This window comes from Nelumbo nucifera, chromosome 1, assembly GCF_055504915.1.
Source record: "Nelumbo nucifera cultivar China Antique chromosome 1, China Antique-T2T, whole genome shotgun sequence".
NCBI lineage: Eukaryota > Viridiplantae > Streptophyta > Magnoliopsida > Proteales > Nelumbonaceae > Nelumbo > Nelumbo nucifera.
In genome coordinates, this window is record NC_142649.1 from 174,164,044 (window position 1) to 174,181,823 (window position 17,780).

The following is a 17,780-nucleotide window of genomic DNA, read 5'->3' on the forward strand; positions in this document are numbered from 1 at the left end:
TCTCTTGTTAACACTAAACAAAAGCAGGTAGAAGGAGCTATCTGAATAACATAATCTGGTGTTTATCATTCATTGCTGTCAAGCCCACAAAAACATGCTTGCCTAGGAAGAGTAACATCCAATAAAAATATATTCAATTAGGCCCCAGTCATACATTATACGATTGCCATGGTTTGAGTTTTGTTGTATATGATTCATACTTGGTCCATATCAAGATTTAGGACTATCTGAATCAGGCATGGCGAAAGGATGCTAGCTGTAAGGCATTGAAAAAGAAAAAGGAAAAAATAGTTATAAGAGAAAGCACTGAAGTAGTAGAAAGCCAGAAAGGTAATTACTTATTAGCACAAATAAATCAGAAGAAAGTCTGGATTCAAATCTTGAGTGAAAAAAAAAAATGGGTACAAATACAGTGCTGGACTTGACATTTGACATTATCTTCATGTCACAAACTAATTGACTTCCTTATGATGGGGGACCAGGTGGAATTTAGGAAGAAAGTACCTTAGTAGGACTCTAAAATCGGGCTCTCCGTCTCCCCTTGCTTGTATTTTAAGGCCCTTTTTAAAGGGGCTTTCTATGTTATTGTAAAGGCCTTTTCCAAAGGAGGATTTTATTGGATAGATAGCAATTGAAGTGGCGTTATCTCCAAGGTCTAGGCGACATATATATAAACTGGGAGACCGACCGGAGAGTCTCCAGATTGCAGGGGTCTCCATGACAATGCTGACAAAAGGGTGCACATGTGTGATGAAGACCTAAGCAGAATCTTCTCAGTCAGGTACTCAGGTCTTCTTTTTATGCTTGGTGGGGAGAGTACAGTCTAGGGGTGATCATTTCACCCTGGCCCGGAAATTTTGGACTTGGGCCTCAGTTTTGTGTTCAGCCCCGGTTCAGGCCTGGGTCCATATTAGGCCCACAAATTTTAGGGTTGGGTTTGGGCTTAATACCTCAAGTCCAGCTCGGGCCGTATGTATATGTATACAGGTTATTTTATATTATATTATATATGTTATATATAAATATTATAACATGACATGTATAATTTATATTATATGTAATATTTTATATTATATAATGTATAAAATAAGTTAATATATATGTTATGTTATTTAATATAAAATATTATAGATATGTAATATTTTATGTATGAGTGACATTGGCCCAGAATTAGGTCCATGTAGACCTGAGCTAGGGCTTATGTTTCAGGCCGGAACCCCAGGTCGAGCCGGGCCCGGACCTAAACTATAACCCTTAACATAAGTACAAAGCCCGGCCCATGAATTCTTGCTTGATAAGATCCTACAGGAGTAATATAATTAGGGAATGTAGGCTCCTTATGCAGTCTCATGCAGAATCAATTTCGCAGTTCTTGCTTCGTTGGCCCAGGACTTGAATGTATGATTACACTATCAGGACGTTGGGGAAAAAATAAAAGTAATATGGAGAAGCTGTGGATCTTTATATATTCATGATCTTCCCTTTAACATTAGAGGAATTGATTCATTCCATGTAATTAATAGGTTCCATTCATTGTGTTTGGTATATTTGGAAAGATTAATACACTCTGGTATTATGTTTCTTTTTGATTCTGGAATAATATATTGTAATCTTGGTCGTCTTCTTGTCTTACAAGTGGAACGCTTGTTTATTTCTTATAGAAGAACTTATAGGACTGACATTTAGTTTCATTTTTTTTGTTATAGAGGCTGGCCTGCCACAATTTGCTCTTGATTAAAGCAATGTATATCTCGAACATCCTAATAATTGAGTCATAACAAAAAGTATATTCATTTCTTTTGGAGGAAGGGGTGATACAGAAACAGAAGCAAGGAAAGCATCCATGGAGAAACGAATCTGTTTTCCAATTTATGCATCAATTTCATAATTTTCTGGTGATACGAATGTCTCATAATTTATGAGTTTTCTAAATTTATTTTGTATTTGTAGGTGTCTTGAGAATAGGATTTAAAGTTTTTGAAATATACTGGTATTTAGAAATTACTATCTATGTCTCATGATAACTTTTGAAATTATTTTATGGTAAAATTGTGATTCAAAAGTTGTTCTAGGAGTTAAGAGTCCTTATTTTATTTTAAGTGTCTCCATGTGTTGTTATCTTTCGGGTTGTCATAGTTCTGGATTAGTTTCCTAGTCCAATTTTGCAGTATGTAAACAGACTTTCAAGATCCTATGTTGAGTTTATAAATAGTTATTGTAATTGCTCTTTGGAACAAGCTAATTTGATGCAATAAAGTTTGAGTTATTTTTCTCTTGACTGTACCATAACAGCAAGAGTTAGTTTTTTTCCTAATATCTTGCTCATTCTTTGGTGGATAACACTTGCTCATCCTAGATCTTCATCCTTGATCACTCAAAGATCCCTATGAAGGAACTGTTCAACCTACAAGCTTAAGCTATTAAGTGAGGTCTAAAGTGAGGAGCTTTTTAATCTCTAACACATCCCCTCAAACAAAAGCCTATCATGCTTGAAGCATGTGACAATATTTACCCATACCTTGTGCTCAATTTAATTAAGGGTAAAATATAAAAACCTCTCCTAAAGTTTCTAACAATCATAAAAACCTCTCCTATAGTTTTATTTTAACAAATATTTCCCCTAAACTTTTGAAAACCTTGACAAAAACCTCCCTTTCGTCACTGACCCAAATGGAAAACGTTAAATTGATGCGTTAGATTTTTTTTTCCAAATACACATTCTATTCTTTTGTAAATTATTTTACATACAAAATTATTGAAATAACCCTATTTTAATGAAATTCCCAGATCCACCTTCACTTATGTATGTCACACAGGGAGGAAAATAAAAAAGGAAGAGAAAATTTCACAACCAAGAGTTTGTGATTCTTTTGTTGTGAACTGAGATCACTTAAACTTGGAAGAGAAGTTTTGAGGCGTGTGGCGTGTCTGAAGACACTATCTTTACAATGTTAGAGCCTTGCCTTGGGTGAGAATCTACAACCAGCAAAGTTGAATAGTGCCCCTTGATCACACCGATCAAATCTTGACAGTTGATTTTTCAACAATCATCTTCACACTAGAAGTCAAAGTTGCCTTATGCAGATCATGCGGTTGCGAGCAAAGTGCACCTCTAAAGTGCCTTATTGCACCGCACACATGTACACGCATGTTGCACAGTAGGAAACCTCCTTAATCTCCTCTTATATTTCTAAGTAGTATAAATAAGCTCATATTTAAAAACTCAAAACAAATTTAGTAATTTTTTGATGTGAGACAAGTTGAAAACTGGTTTTATTAAGAGAAAAAAACTATTTTCCAAAATATATATACAGATGTGTTTTTCATGTAATTGATCAATTAAAATCCAACATCTTTGGTGTAAAATTTTCTTACTTGATCTTTTGAATATTGATGGGGTAGATTGTGGTATGGTAAAACAACCTTTTGGCTTAGCTTTGATTGATTGGTTGAGTAGTGGAGATAGCTTCAGAAGTGCGGTGAAGTGACTGTTTTCTTAGTTCTGTGATGAAATTAGGCAGCTTTCTGGTAAAATGGTGTTGTTTGTTGATAATAGTTAGAGTTTTTTATCCAAAAAAGCCACCGACTCCATCACATTTTCTGATGAAATCATGTATCTCCTTGTTTAGTACACATTGTCAAGAAGACACAACCAGGGGATTTGGCCTGACCGAGTAAGAGCCATTCTTTTAACTTCCTTTTCGCCTTGACTGAAGGAACATATACCTTGAAATCAATGTCTAGAAAATTTCTGGCGAGGGAGTGAGCTAGTCTTTCCATAGTCTCCTAACCAGTAACCCTGGAAACCCGAACAACCCACCATTGAGGACCCAAGAGAGCGAGGTTGTCGAGGTTGTGAGCTCTTCAGTCCAAGAAGCGTACGTCTTCTCGGGCTTCTTCTTCAATAGCCCTCCTTGATCTCCTCTCCAATCGACGGATTTGCTCTATCTCTGCTCATTCCTCAACTGTCCACCATTACTGGACTCAAGATTTGCAAATACCATAGCACAACATTTTATTCTCTGAATGCGAACGGAGGGAGGGGAAAGAACACCACGGAGCGAAAGGGCTCCATAGCAGAAGCCCTTTTTTCATCTTCAATTGTCAAAGAGTTGTACGAAAACTTAAAAAAGAGATGTACTGGATAGGCTTGGGAGGGAGGCAATCTCCATGCGGAACTATGGAGAGCCTGTGCAGGACCTATTATTGTTTGTCGATGTTCCTCGAGTGGACAAATTTTCTCTTTCATTGGTTAGGGGTAATTTTGTAAATTTATACGTTTTTCTGTCTGAGTAAGTTATGTCATAAGTGATGTTTTTATTGAATTTTTCAAAAGTTGAGATGATGTATTTGTTAAAATGAAACTATAGGAGAGGTTTTTATGATTGCTAAAAATTTAAGAAAAGATTTTTTTTTTATTTTTTTATTTTACCCTTTAATTATTTATGATAGGGGCAACGAAGACTGAACATTAGACTTTTGGTCAAATAGGCTCTGATTCCATGTGAAGAAACCATTTAACCTAATAGGTGAAGTCATCGATTGGTTTTTATTTGGTAACAACCCTCATTCAATGACCACCAAATTTGAAAATTTTAGAACCATTATCATATCTTATATTAGGGAGTTTATGTTTTCCTTTCACCTCATGTAAAATTACTACAATAACAACAACAACCAAGATGTTAAATTTAGAAATCTCATCCATTTGGAAGCCTTGGTATATATGTGATGATTTCTTTTTTTTTTTTTATCAGGTGTCAGAATTTCGGGCGATCTCTGATCTTTTTTCTTTATTTTTATTTAAGATACTCCTGTTCCAGGTGAAGTCAACAACCTTTTTAAAAATTCAAACACGGGTTGCCCTCTTGTTTCCTTCTAGCTGCTAGCATTATATAACCAATCAGTATAGTTAAAAAATTCTATTCCCACACTATATCGGCTTTTTGGTTTTTTGCATTGATCTCCTCTTAGATAGGATCCATCACATGATGAGTTCTGATCTTCTGAACATCCAACACGTGGTAAATTTGAAAGACCACAGACTTCAACATATTCCTGCCAAATGTGCTATACCCTAGCCTAGATATATCATCCCTTTTCCAAGCATAAATTGTTAGTCATCTTTCCAAACTCATTTTGAGCTAACGAGAGAGAGGGAGAGAAACCCCATTCAGTGAATCCAACTCTCTCGTACTTGAAAACCGAATAAGCTTTCGTTGTCTATTGTTGAAGTGGTGCTTGTGGTACTGATATCGTCATCATCATCAATTGATCATCATCATCCGTTCAACGTCCACCTTTCATTTGGGAAAAGCTTGAAGCATTACAGTTGTTTGTGATTTTCCAAGGCCTAAAGCTCCAAGGAGCTTCCATGAATGAATAAAATGAGAGAGAGAGATGTGTTGTCTCATCACACAAGTTTCCAGTGTGAAACATTGGTACGTTGCACTGTCTCCTCCTTGTCCACAGAAAGGTCTACGTCGCACTGAATACTCTTGTTCACGTAAATATATGGGATGTGATCAAATAGAATAGAACAATGGCAGCAGGCCCCCAGGCTCCAGCAGCACTGTCACAAGAAATGAGAGAGAGAGAGAAAGAAAGATGTTACATCCACAGAACAGAACAGAACCCAGCTCTTTGGGTTTCGTAAAAATATTGGAAGCTTCCTCAACATTTTGTTTTCCCCTGTCCATACAGGTACAACTGTTAAATTCCGGGGTTTTGAATGCTCAACAATTCAATCTTATATATCTTTGATTCTTTATTCCTTCTTTCTCTGTCGTTCGGTGTCCTGGGCTTAAGACTGAGAGCCCAGAACCCAGCAGGGACGCTGCCTCTCTCTCCTCCCTTCAGCTTCACATCTATATTTTAACCTTAATTTTTATTTCCGGCCTCTAGGTGCGTGATGATTTTCTTTTTGATAATTTTTTTTTGTTATTTTATATTATTTTAATGATGAAATTCAGGACAAAATAACTGACACTACAATGAAATTTTGAAATTTCTGCACCAATTAGGTCCCCACCATGTCTTAAACAATTGTCAATTTTTTGCATGGATTTAATAAACAACTGACAACCGACATCCACATGTTGGGTCATGACAAGATCCTGATGCAATTTATTTCTGGATCATTTCTTTTTTTAAATTACAAATTGTAAATTTCTTGCAGTTGATATTTTTCTATGCGAAAATATTATCATACAAATGCATGGATGGGGGCCCAGAAGGGCGGCGCCTGCTCCCTTTTCAATACTCAATCCATGAGAGGAAATTGGGCCCAAAGCCCAATATTGTATCCAAGGTTCTTTTATACTTTGTTCAATCATCTTTAGAGCCTCCATTTGAAACACAAACCAAGGAGAACCGAGAAAGACAAAGCAGAGAGATCACACATGGTACCAAACAGTCCATGTTACCAAAGACCCGACATGAGCATGATATAACCCTTGCCAGTTGCTTCCTGAGCAGAGAAGCAGCATTTACAGAAAGGATTTTCTTTTAGCTTGGTACCTCTTGAATAAAAGATTTTTAATTTTGAGGGGTAAAATTTGGATTCACGGGGGGTTCTGATTCATCAAAGATATTGCCTTGTACTATGTATTATTGCAGGATTCTTCTTATGATTTTTCATATTTTTCTCTGAACAAACAAAAAGAAAAAAAAAAAAAGTTCACATGTGAGTTTAAGCATTTATTTCATTTTTTCGTGCTTTTGTTTCTCATCCTATTCCTTTTTTCCTAGTACATGACCAATAACCACTGTACACTTCTCCTTGCTTTCAATTACTAAGACCCCTCCTACTTTCTCTAATCCAGTACAACTTAAAGCTTTTTTTCCTTTCTAAAAATTCTCTCCAATCTTTCTTGCTTTCCTATTCACTCCAAAAACCTTTCTTCTCATGTTGGATTTTTTATTTCTACTTTTACTTTTTGTTATTCATGCCTCGCTATGAACCCATGCTATGCACCGGCTCTCTTGATAGTATATAAATTAAAGCAAAGAACTCCAAAAGAGAGATCCTCCCTCAAATACATGGCTAGTCTCTCACTTAAGAAAAAGATAGATAAATTTGTATAAAGTGCAGTGGGTTACACCTAGCTAGAACTGCAACTTGGGTTGGGTTGACAATCGGGTTATGGTTAGGGTTGCCTTTTGCCAACCTGACTTCACCTTGGGTTAGGTTAGGGTTGACCCCTTGGGCAACCCGAACCAAACACCATTATTGCTATTGTACATATGTATTAAAGGCATGCTTCATATCATGTTCATTTGTTTCAACTCTTAAGCCCAACCCTAATGACAACCTGTCATTATTATTTTCATTCCATAATTTTATGTTTTATTATTGCTGATTTCATGATTTTCATTTTTTTCCAATAGGAGATGTATTATAATTAATAATAGACTTTAATCATTTGAAACATTTGCTTTTTTCACTTTTGAACTAATGATAAATAAAAATGCCAAACAAGCAAATTCCAATAAAAGTTATAGTTTTCATAAAAGTTCAGTTTAGGTCACTTAGTCAGTCATTACGATAATTTGAAAGATTTTAAGACGATGGGAGAAAGGTTGGATTGGGCCCAACTCAACCCGAAGTCTGGATTGGGTTAGGGTTGAGAGAATTGAGGTTGGGTTAGGGTTAAGATTGGGGGTTCAGAACCTTAGGTTGGGCTAGGATTGACTTCAACTTGGTCTAAGTTGTGCTCCTAGTCTCATTCTGTCTCTCAAATCATTTGTTTGTAATTCAACCTAGAAAGTTTGCTCATATTCATTACTAACAGGACAAATTTAATTCTAGCTAGAGCTGTCAACGGACTCCCAAAGTCTGATATCATATCTGATTAAATTCTAGTTAGAGCTGTCAACTAGCAGGCCCCCATGCGATGCATGGGAAAAATATGTTAGGGCTTATAGGGCTTAAAACTTATTGCTCTATGGGGCTACAAAACCCAGGGTATGGATGCAATTTTCTCCATCTCTGTTGAGTACTCAGCCTCCCCAATCAAGCGTGGATGGGGATGGAGACTACCTAAGTGGGGCAAGGTGGAGATGGGATTAATAGTGATACCTTATCCAATCCTTGAACACTCCTAATTTCAACTAAATTAATAGTCTAATCTCTAATAAATAACAATAGTTTGATATCTAATAATTATTGAAAATTTATAGTAAAAATACACAATTATTGAAAATAAATTTATAATGAAAATACAATAGATTTCTAAAAAAAATACACTAATTACAAATATATAATAAATATGAAAAATATTAAATTAGTCATATATATATATATATATTGATTATGTGGAATTAAAAAAATAAAAAATTCAAAAAAATGGAAAATTAGGAAGGAGGGCTTGGAGCAAGGAGAGGCATGGTTATGTGGACCGTCTTACTATATATATATAGATAGATAGGTTAAGATTATATTATAATTTATATAAAAATATAAATTACTTTTTATGTATAATTAAAAAATAATTATTTTAAGATTTTCTTGTTTTAATGATAATAAAGCATATCATATCAAATCCAAATTTTGATATTTCGTATCAGATTTGAAGTTTCAACAATTGGATTGGATTCGGATGTACCTGATACGATCCAAATCCAACCCTATTATAGCCATACTTTTAGCTTCCTAATTTGGACAGAAACCCCATCATAAACGCTTTCAAGCATTTCAAGCATGGTTATTGAACTATTGTTGGCCCAGATGGTCAGATTGTTCGGCCCTGAAATTGTCTAGGCAATCGGTTCTGTTTTACCTCAAACCTGGTCCTTGGTCAAAAACACCACTAAATCAGTCAACAATCCATTAGCCCAGGTGGTCAAATCATCAACTCGTTCAACAATTTTGGGTAATTTTTTATTTTTATAGTTTTTTGTTAGAATGGCCCATCTGTCCGAACCAAATAGTCGAACCATCGACCTGAAAACTAGTGGCCAAAACAGTTCCGGTTCTTAATCATTTTTTAAAATATTGCTTTCAAAGAGATGGTTTCATTTTAGATTTTAAGCCTATCATCTGATCGGTAAATCACAAATCAACCCCAACTTAGGTTGCGTTTGGATAGGATATATAGGAGATTCGTGTCTACTGTTTTTGGGCTTTGGAATTTGGGGTTCTTACTATGCCACTGTATATTGAATTCAATGTGGTCAAAGTACGTTTACAGCCTAGGATTACTATTATGAATTGCCGTTATTGTGGTTTAGTAGGGCTTCGAGCAGATAATGAAAGGAACCCATTCAAACAGATTTAGGTTTCATGTTTCATGGCCATATCCTACAATTATGGTGCAAAGAAAAGTAATTAAGCTCATATTCTTTTTATCTAAAAAAACAAAAAACTTATTCATTCAAAAAAAACATATCCCATTAACATGCTTTAAATCAAAATCAAAATCAAAATTGTGTAAATGCCCTTTCACCTTGGAGTGTTTAACTAGAGTATGGAGTGTGTCATAGATCTCCACAGACTGCAGATGGGCTCTTTGATAAGAAACTTGTGGACAACCCTATCTACTTCTATGTTCCATCCAACTACAACAAGTAGAAGGCTTCTTAATGCCCTTGTCGTTCACCAATCTCCTCACTATCTGTAACATACTTCTACTTACCTGCAAAAGCAGAAATTTCAATAACAAATTACAAAAACCTAATCAGGATCTCACGATGAAAGTTAGTCTTCTCTCACTTTAATTGCCAATTCAACATTTTCAATCGGTTCCACAAACAATAAGTAATGCACCCTAAATTATTGAATCTGGTGAGATAACAGCATCAGCTAGCTTGTTGCTTTATCAATTTCATTCAAAACTAAACAAGCATTTTCTATACTTCCATATTTAATACAGTTCAATAAGAGTTAGTCCATGCTGTTCCAACCCACATAGAAATGAGCTTCTCATCCAAGCTCTAGAGCCCTCTGCCAGCACAAGCTTGTGAGACATTCACCATTGTTATGATCATTTGGTTCCATCGACTTTGATTGCTTATAATAGAACAGTTGGATTGCCTCTCTAGCATTCCACGTTGAACATATCCAAGTGATCATAGCATCCCAAAAAACCAGGCTTCTACGGCATCATGTCAAGTAGGAGTGGATTTGAGTCAAGCTGAGCAGAATATCTGCCTATAGCAAGCTCGGCTGGTTAATGTGTCAGACTTGAGTTATAAACTTGAGCTTGAATTTGGCTCTAGACAAAAGCTTGAAAGTTTGAGCTTGATTCAAGCTAGAAATTTGAGCTCAAATTTGGCTCGAGACAAAAACTTGAAAGTTCGAGTTTGATTCGAGTTAGAAACTTGATCTCAAATTTGGCCCGAGACAAAAGCATGGAAGTTTGAGCTCGGCTCAGCTCGAGCTTGATTGTGAGTTAAATTTTTATAAAAATAAAAAATATATATAAATTGTTTTTTATTTATACATATATATGTAAAAGCTCGATTAAGCTTGCAAGCCTCACAAGTCGAGTTTTATTAGGCTCAAACTTGGCTCAATTAGTAAATAGCCTATATACTAGGCTCAAATTTGGCTCAAAACTCAGTTTAGACCGAGACAAACCAAGCTTTTTACAAACCAAGTTCGAACAGCTTGTGAAAATCTTAGCTTGTGGATACCCCTAATGTCAAACAATCTCCTTGAAGCCAAACCATCCCCCTAGTTTGAGATTCAAGAAACTTGAACATGCAGAGAGAAGGAGTGGCCACGAGTTAAGTTCTTCACGAATTATTCGAACTCGACTTATAAAAAGCTCGGCTCGACTCGATTTCTCCACCCCACAGCACTTCCTTGCCGAGCAATAGGAACATCTCCCGATGATAATACCCGTTCTGATGATATCATCATTGAAAAATATTCCCAATACACAGCGGGAATGTGCTGTGGGGCGTCCCCTTGTAGGCGGAGCTGTGATCTCCCTTAAATCCCATTTAACTTGTATAAGATCCAAAATAAAATTTGTGTAAAATGCAACTGGAAATACCCTAATTTTTGGTTCCACTTTTTGGTCCCATATATAGGCCCCACCCATGACAGGGGTAATCTAGTACAATTTCGTTTGCAATAATGCTGAGTAAAGGTAACCAATTAGGTGGTATTCAATCTACAGCCTTTTGTGAAGTTTATAAATAGAAGTCAAATCTTTTAATGTGGCATTCACCTATTACTAAATACCAAAGTGTATAGTTGTCAATATATATATCAGCAGTGGCCAGTGGATGCATAAGTTATTAGAAAGAAAAAAAGCTGACGAACTCGGTATATATCCATTTTAATTTGTTTGGATTCAAATTAAAAGTAAAAAAAAAAAAAAAAAAAAACTTCTAGCAAAAAATAAATGTGTTGAATACCAAACCACACCAATCTGATCTGAATCAAAATAAAAGGGAAAAGGTTTTCTAGATGAAGCAAGCTATTTTTTGTCATGTGGAGGAATACAAACTGACTGTCAACCATGGATGGACCACATGTGCAATCCTGTAAGAAATACACATGACATGATTGATGGTTCCCATCCCATGACATGACCAAAAGGCTGTAGTGAAGATGATCACTCTTCTCTTCGAGTGGGGAATATCGAATATCATAACCACAAACATATACAGCCCCCTTTATTTCGTGATAAGACCCAAAACAATTATGCCGTCCCACATGTTGTTTTATATATAGAGACACAAGGGGTGGCAACCGATGGCAACAAGTAGGGTAATCGTGTAAATTCTACTATTTATTTTTGAATTCGTCTGTACTTTTTACCTTAAATCGGTTTTAAATTCATCTAAATTTTCAATTCAAATTTTATTGAAAAAAGTTTATTAATGTTTAAAGCATGATTTGAAGCCAAATCAGTTAATGATAGGCCAAAATTATTAGTTAATATTTTAATTTATATTAAATAACACTATATTTATCATTTAAACAAAACAAAAAAAAATTGTTTACAAAATATTCAAGAATATAATATTAAATTGAATCTATCAAATACACTAATTTACATTTATATGAAAAAAAAAGAGTTTTAGTTTCAAAAAAATTATAGAAGTTCAAATTTTAATAATGATATAATTATTTCAGTAATTAAAAATTATGAATTTTCATATGATATATATCTTAGAAAATTTAACAGATTTGATATATTTTAAGTAAAAATTATATATTTTTATAAATTGTAAAATGGTAATTTAATTTATATTTGAGAATTTAATAATTGATTGGCCATTTTGTTAATGTTAAAAGATAAAAATAATAAAATAGAAAATAATTGATATAGTAATTATTAAGATAAATATAATAAGTTCAAATGTTTTGTGTCTTGGACTCTTAATTAATATATTGTTTGATACTTGTATTCATATCCAAGTTCATTATTAAGTAAATAAAAAATGTTCTCCAAAGTTCATTATCAACCAACATTACATAGAACCCTTCCATATAAAAGAGCAAAACAAATATAGTATAAGTCAAAAAATAAATAAAACTAAGTGACATAAGAGAATGGGTAAACAAATAAGTTTTTAATTTCAAAGAACAAAATATTAAAAGAAAATAAAAGTTACTCGTCAATAGGTCTTGGACTCTTGTTCATAACTATTAAACCTTAGGGGTAAATGGGTAAACAAATAAACATGAAGGTTGAAGGATTGGAGCTTGACCTAAAAAAGAAAGAAATTCTCATAATATACTATATATTATAAATTATTTTATACTCTCTCTCTCTCTCTCTCTCTCTCTCTCTATATATATATATATATATATTAGCCGGGTTTATAATCATGTATCAAGAATGGGTACTTGTGTCAAATAAAACTGGGTATTGGGTATTGGATATCCTAAAGTCAAAGCCTAAACCCGTCCTAAACCCTATAGGGTTTTAATATAAAATCCCAAATCTTATAGGGTTTTGATAAACGGGTCCTATTCGGGTCGGGATAGGTCAAATACCCAAAATTTCCCATGAAATTGCCATCCCTAAGAGAGAGAGATCCAGACTGCAGCTCAAAAATTTGTGTTGTGTGTTATTTATTGGTTGTTTATAGACCTATTCACAGGTCAGGCCAGGCTGAGTTTGGGCAAACATTTGCCTTTATATCATTATAAATACATTCAGGACCGAGTCTGTGGGTCTAAATTCCTATCCAAACCCTGATTAAGAAGGAGCTAATCTGGGGTTGGATTGTGGGATTACCTGGCCCATGAATAGGTCTACTTGTTTGAGACTGCAATTTCTTTAGGGGTGGAAAATGAATGGATTGGATTGGATTGAATTGAATGTGGGTTTGAGACCAACCCTTCTATCAACTACTTACATCCATTAATAACCCACATTTTTAACATAGATTTGGGTTGAAACCCAACTTAACCCACCTATTTTGAGCCATAAGTATATATTCAAATCTATATAAATATTTGAGAAATAAAATACTCTTTGGGTCATAATAGTGTCTCTTTGTTGCATTGGTTGAACCAGATATATAAAATTGGTACCGATTTAAATAATTCTGGCGAGATAAGAGACAATGGGAGGAGAGAGAGAAGATGAATGAGATCGGGAGATGGAGAGAGAAGAGGGAAGGAGATTGGGAAAAGAGAATTGTGAGGAAACAGATTTTGGGAGGAGATGGCATTGCCCCAAATGGGAAGTAATAGCCAGAACCAAACCCACTTAAATATACACTAGCTATGAGTTGTTTAACCATTTGACGCACAAAGTAAATGGGTGGGTTGAATGAACCATGAGTGATGAGGGCGGATTTGGCCTTCCAATGACATTATGACACATGGCATCTTGGAACAGCTAGTTGACACATAGACACCACCTAAGCAATGACTTGGAGTCCCACATTGTAGTTTCTCTTCGTCCAGACACAACGACCTGCCTTCATTGCCAACCTAGCAACCTTGACCACAACTCAGGTCGGCTAGAAGGACCTCATCCAAGGCCGACCTGCAGCACCTCGTCACTGGCCAAAATGAACTCAACGCAAGGAGCAAACTCCCTCAAGGGCGTGCCAGCCGGACTGAGGTCCAGGTGGCGACCTGCAAGACGTTCTTGCCGATAAATTCGGCATGCATATCCCGACACTCCCACGATTCTTGGAAGTTGGCCCACGTAACGAACATTCCAGAGAGTGGTCAATGTGCATGATGTTTACCTCCAAGGATTTCAGACCGGTTAGGCACGATCTCCCGGAAATCTCAGATGCGGTGCGTGAAGCCTAACACTGAACAATGCCTATATAAAGGCACCAACCCCAAAGACCCAGAGAGGACAAAAAAGAGAGGTACGCGTGATTATTTACTCACTAGCACCCTAGCATTTAAGTATTCAACTCACATCCATAATATAATACTGACTTAAGCATCGAAGCGATCTCATCGGGTTAGCCACCCCGAATTCTCTGATCTATTATCTTGTGCAGCTTGATCCAGCTCGCCACACAACTGGTGTTCAGATCATTTTCCAGCTAGGAATATCCAAGTTGCGCACCATCAATGAGAAAGTTGATTAATTATTTCTTGTTTCTTGTTTCATTTTTCTCTATATATTGAACTAGCTTTACCTATTCAACTCATGTTTGGGCATATACATAGTATAATAGCTCACTACCTTGGACCATGAATGCATACAACGCCAAGCTAAGAGTTATTGCATCGGAGAGGCCAGCTTTCGAAAACCTTCTACACTGACGGATATTTTATGAGAAGCCTTAAAACCAATTTTAAGCAGAGCGGACACAATAATGTTTTCTACTTTCCTAATGTCAATTTGATATTTATTGATGCAGTTTTAGATCTGTTATGGTATTGAAACCTTGTTTGACTAGTTTGCCGCCTTCTATATCTATATATTATGGTTATTTTTGAGAATCACTTATCCTTTTTTCTGTTTTTTTATTGAATTTTTTTTCATTTTAAATTGAACAAAATAACTAAAGTGTTCAATAAGCTTTTGATTGACTGCATGGATGGAGGCTCTCAATAAAAAAGAAAAGGGTAAATTTTTTTAAATTATCCTTATGGTTCAGTTAATTGATTAAGGGAATCCTTACCGTTTCTGACAATTGTCTAAATCTTTCGAGCGTCGTTAAATATAAACAAACAAAAATCAAATGTCCATTTTACCCTTCTACGATCTCTGTTGCCCTCCCCTCCTCTGATCCTTTCAAACACTCAATCGGCGAAACAGGGAGAAAACAGCGAGTCTCAACTTGTTTCGATAGCTGACCACGTGTCTTACAGCAAGAGAAATAACACAGAAACGGTCCGAAGCTGCGACCGTTTTGATAGTGTTACTGTTCATCAAAGCTGCGACCATTAGATCTGGAACAGTAACCATTCATCACCGACAGATCTAATGGTTGCAGCTTGAGACCACCTTTGATAGTGTAATCAAGCTCCCACAACTTCCAGATCCGGACAGTAACGTTTCAAGGTGGAACAGTGACTTCTCAAGGTGCAGCTTGAGATCTGGACAGCAACGACCATTAGATCTGGAGGTTGTGGGAGAGAAAAGTTACTGTAGTGGAAAAACAGTAACGTCTCTCAAGGTGCAGCTTAATTTCTTGCCGTCGCTCCTCCGAAGCTGCGACCATTAGATCTGGAGAGAGAGAGAGAGAGAGAGAGAGCAGATATGGGAGTGGGTACTAGCGGTGCAACCGCCGTTGGTGGACGGTGGAACAGTGGAGAGAGGAGGTTGTAGGAGAGAAAAGTACTGTTCATCGTCTCCCACCTTGAGACGAAAAATAGAGTAGCAGTAGCAAGAAATCTCTCTCTTCCTTGTTTGGCTTTGGTAAGAATGGTTCTTTTCGTTCTCAATCGCCGTTGGTGGACAATGGAACAGTGGAGAGTGGAGGTTGTGGGAGAGAAAGAAATTACTGTTCATCGTCTCCCACCTTGGGACGAAAAATAGAGTAGCGGCGACAAGTAACCTCTCTCCTCTCGGCGGCAAGAAAGTAGGAATGGCCCTTTTCGTACTCAACCGCCGCTGGTGGATGGTGGAACAGTGGAGAGTGGAGGTTGTGGGAGAGAGAGAGAAGTTACTGTTCATTGTCTCCCATCGTAGGACAAAAAACAGGGTAGCGGCGGCAAGAAACCTCTCTCCTCCCTATTTGGCTTTGGTAGGAATGATTCTAGTGGAAGTCTCTATGAGTATATGAGGGCGCAAAGAATAGGGTCTGATGTTAGACGTGATTTGTCTCCAAAAGACTTCCTCAAAAAAGTCTACTTTATGAAGGCCGCTGGGATTTGCTTGCCTCTTCCATAATATCATTTCTCTGATACAGAACAAGATAAGCCACTTGGTCTTCCAAGGGCATTTTCAGACTTTCTTGAACATGAAATTGAAAATAGAACACATTGGCGGAGGTTGAAGATATCACGCATCCGCTGTGATGTCAAAATTCTCCTTTCTCCGTTCTCCATCAGGCTTCGCCCGGAGAGAATGTAGAGGGTACTTTGGGTATTATATAATATTAAATCATACACGTGAAATCATGTGTAAACTGTTTGACAATTGTCACAAACAGTAAGAGTAGCGATAGTCAATTTTCAAACAATAAGGATATATTTATTCAATTATGGGTAGTTTAAAAAATTTACCCAAAACAAAAACTTCAATATCTTCTTGCTTTCTCTCTCTCCTCTCTCACCCTTCTTTTTCCCCATCCTTTCCTTATTTGCTTCCTAAAGAAGAAATTGGGGTTTGCTTTCCGTGTTCCAGTACCAAATCTGGAAGAACAGAGTGACGACATCTTGAGAAGAATTCCCTTCCAATGAGAGCAGAGAAGCGGTAGTAGTGGACGTTGCTCTATGAAGGGGTTTTCAGCATGGTGTGGGTGTGAAGGGGTTTTCATTTGTGATACCATCTTGCACCCTTGTGGCTATGAAGGGGTCTTTCGGCATGGTGTCTCCACCGTGGATTACAACAGTAGATGATCCAGATCTGGAGGGAACCACCACCATTCGACAAGTTGTATTTGTCTGCCCGTGGTTCGCAATGTTCATCTCTTGTTGTGTTCCTCTTCCATCTAGCTTAAGATCCTCTGGCATTCAAGGATGAGGCCGCACTTGAAGCAGTCAGTGTCGCCGGTCAAACTGTTCTTGATCTCAGTGTGGAGATGATGGCTTTGTTGTTCCTGTCAAGATTGAACCAGATTCAAATGTAGGTATCTTGTAGTCGTGTAGTCATCTCAATGTTCATTTCATCCTCCAATCCAATCTCCGATGTATGAGATAATTTTCTATCATCGTCCACCAGGCCACAGATTTCTGTTGAGACAGGGAACTGGAGATGAAGTTCACAATAGAGTAGGCCGGATCATGGTGTCTAACGGCCAAGACTTAAGTACTGATGATGCCGAGAGATTCTATGACGAGGGTCTTCGATTGTGAATCTTTTGAGAGAAAGATTTTAAAGGGTATTTTTGAAATTTTTGAAATTTTTGAAAAAATAGTCACATGACGTCATATGTGATGGAAAATTAACACTAGGGGAGGATTTAGTCAATTGTCAAAAACAATAGGGATACTTTAAGACAATATTGAAATAGTAGGGGTATACCATATATGCACTATTTATAAAAGTGTGAATGAGATATTCCTTTGTAGATTTTTTCTTTATTAAAATACCCCTCCTCTTGGATTTGTTTCATCCTCATTGAGAGGGCAAAAAATGTAATTAAAATAATACTCTTGAGTACATTCAATTACCTCTAATTAAGTTTAACATTTAAGTCATTAAATAAATCACGCTCTTTCTCATTGA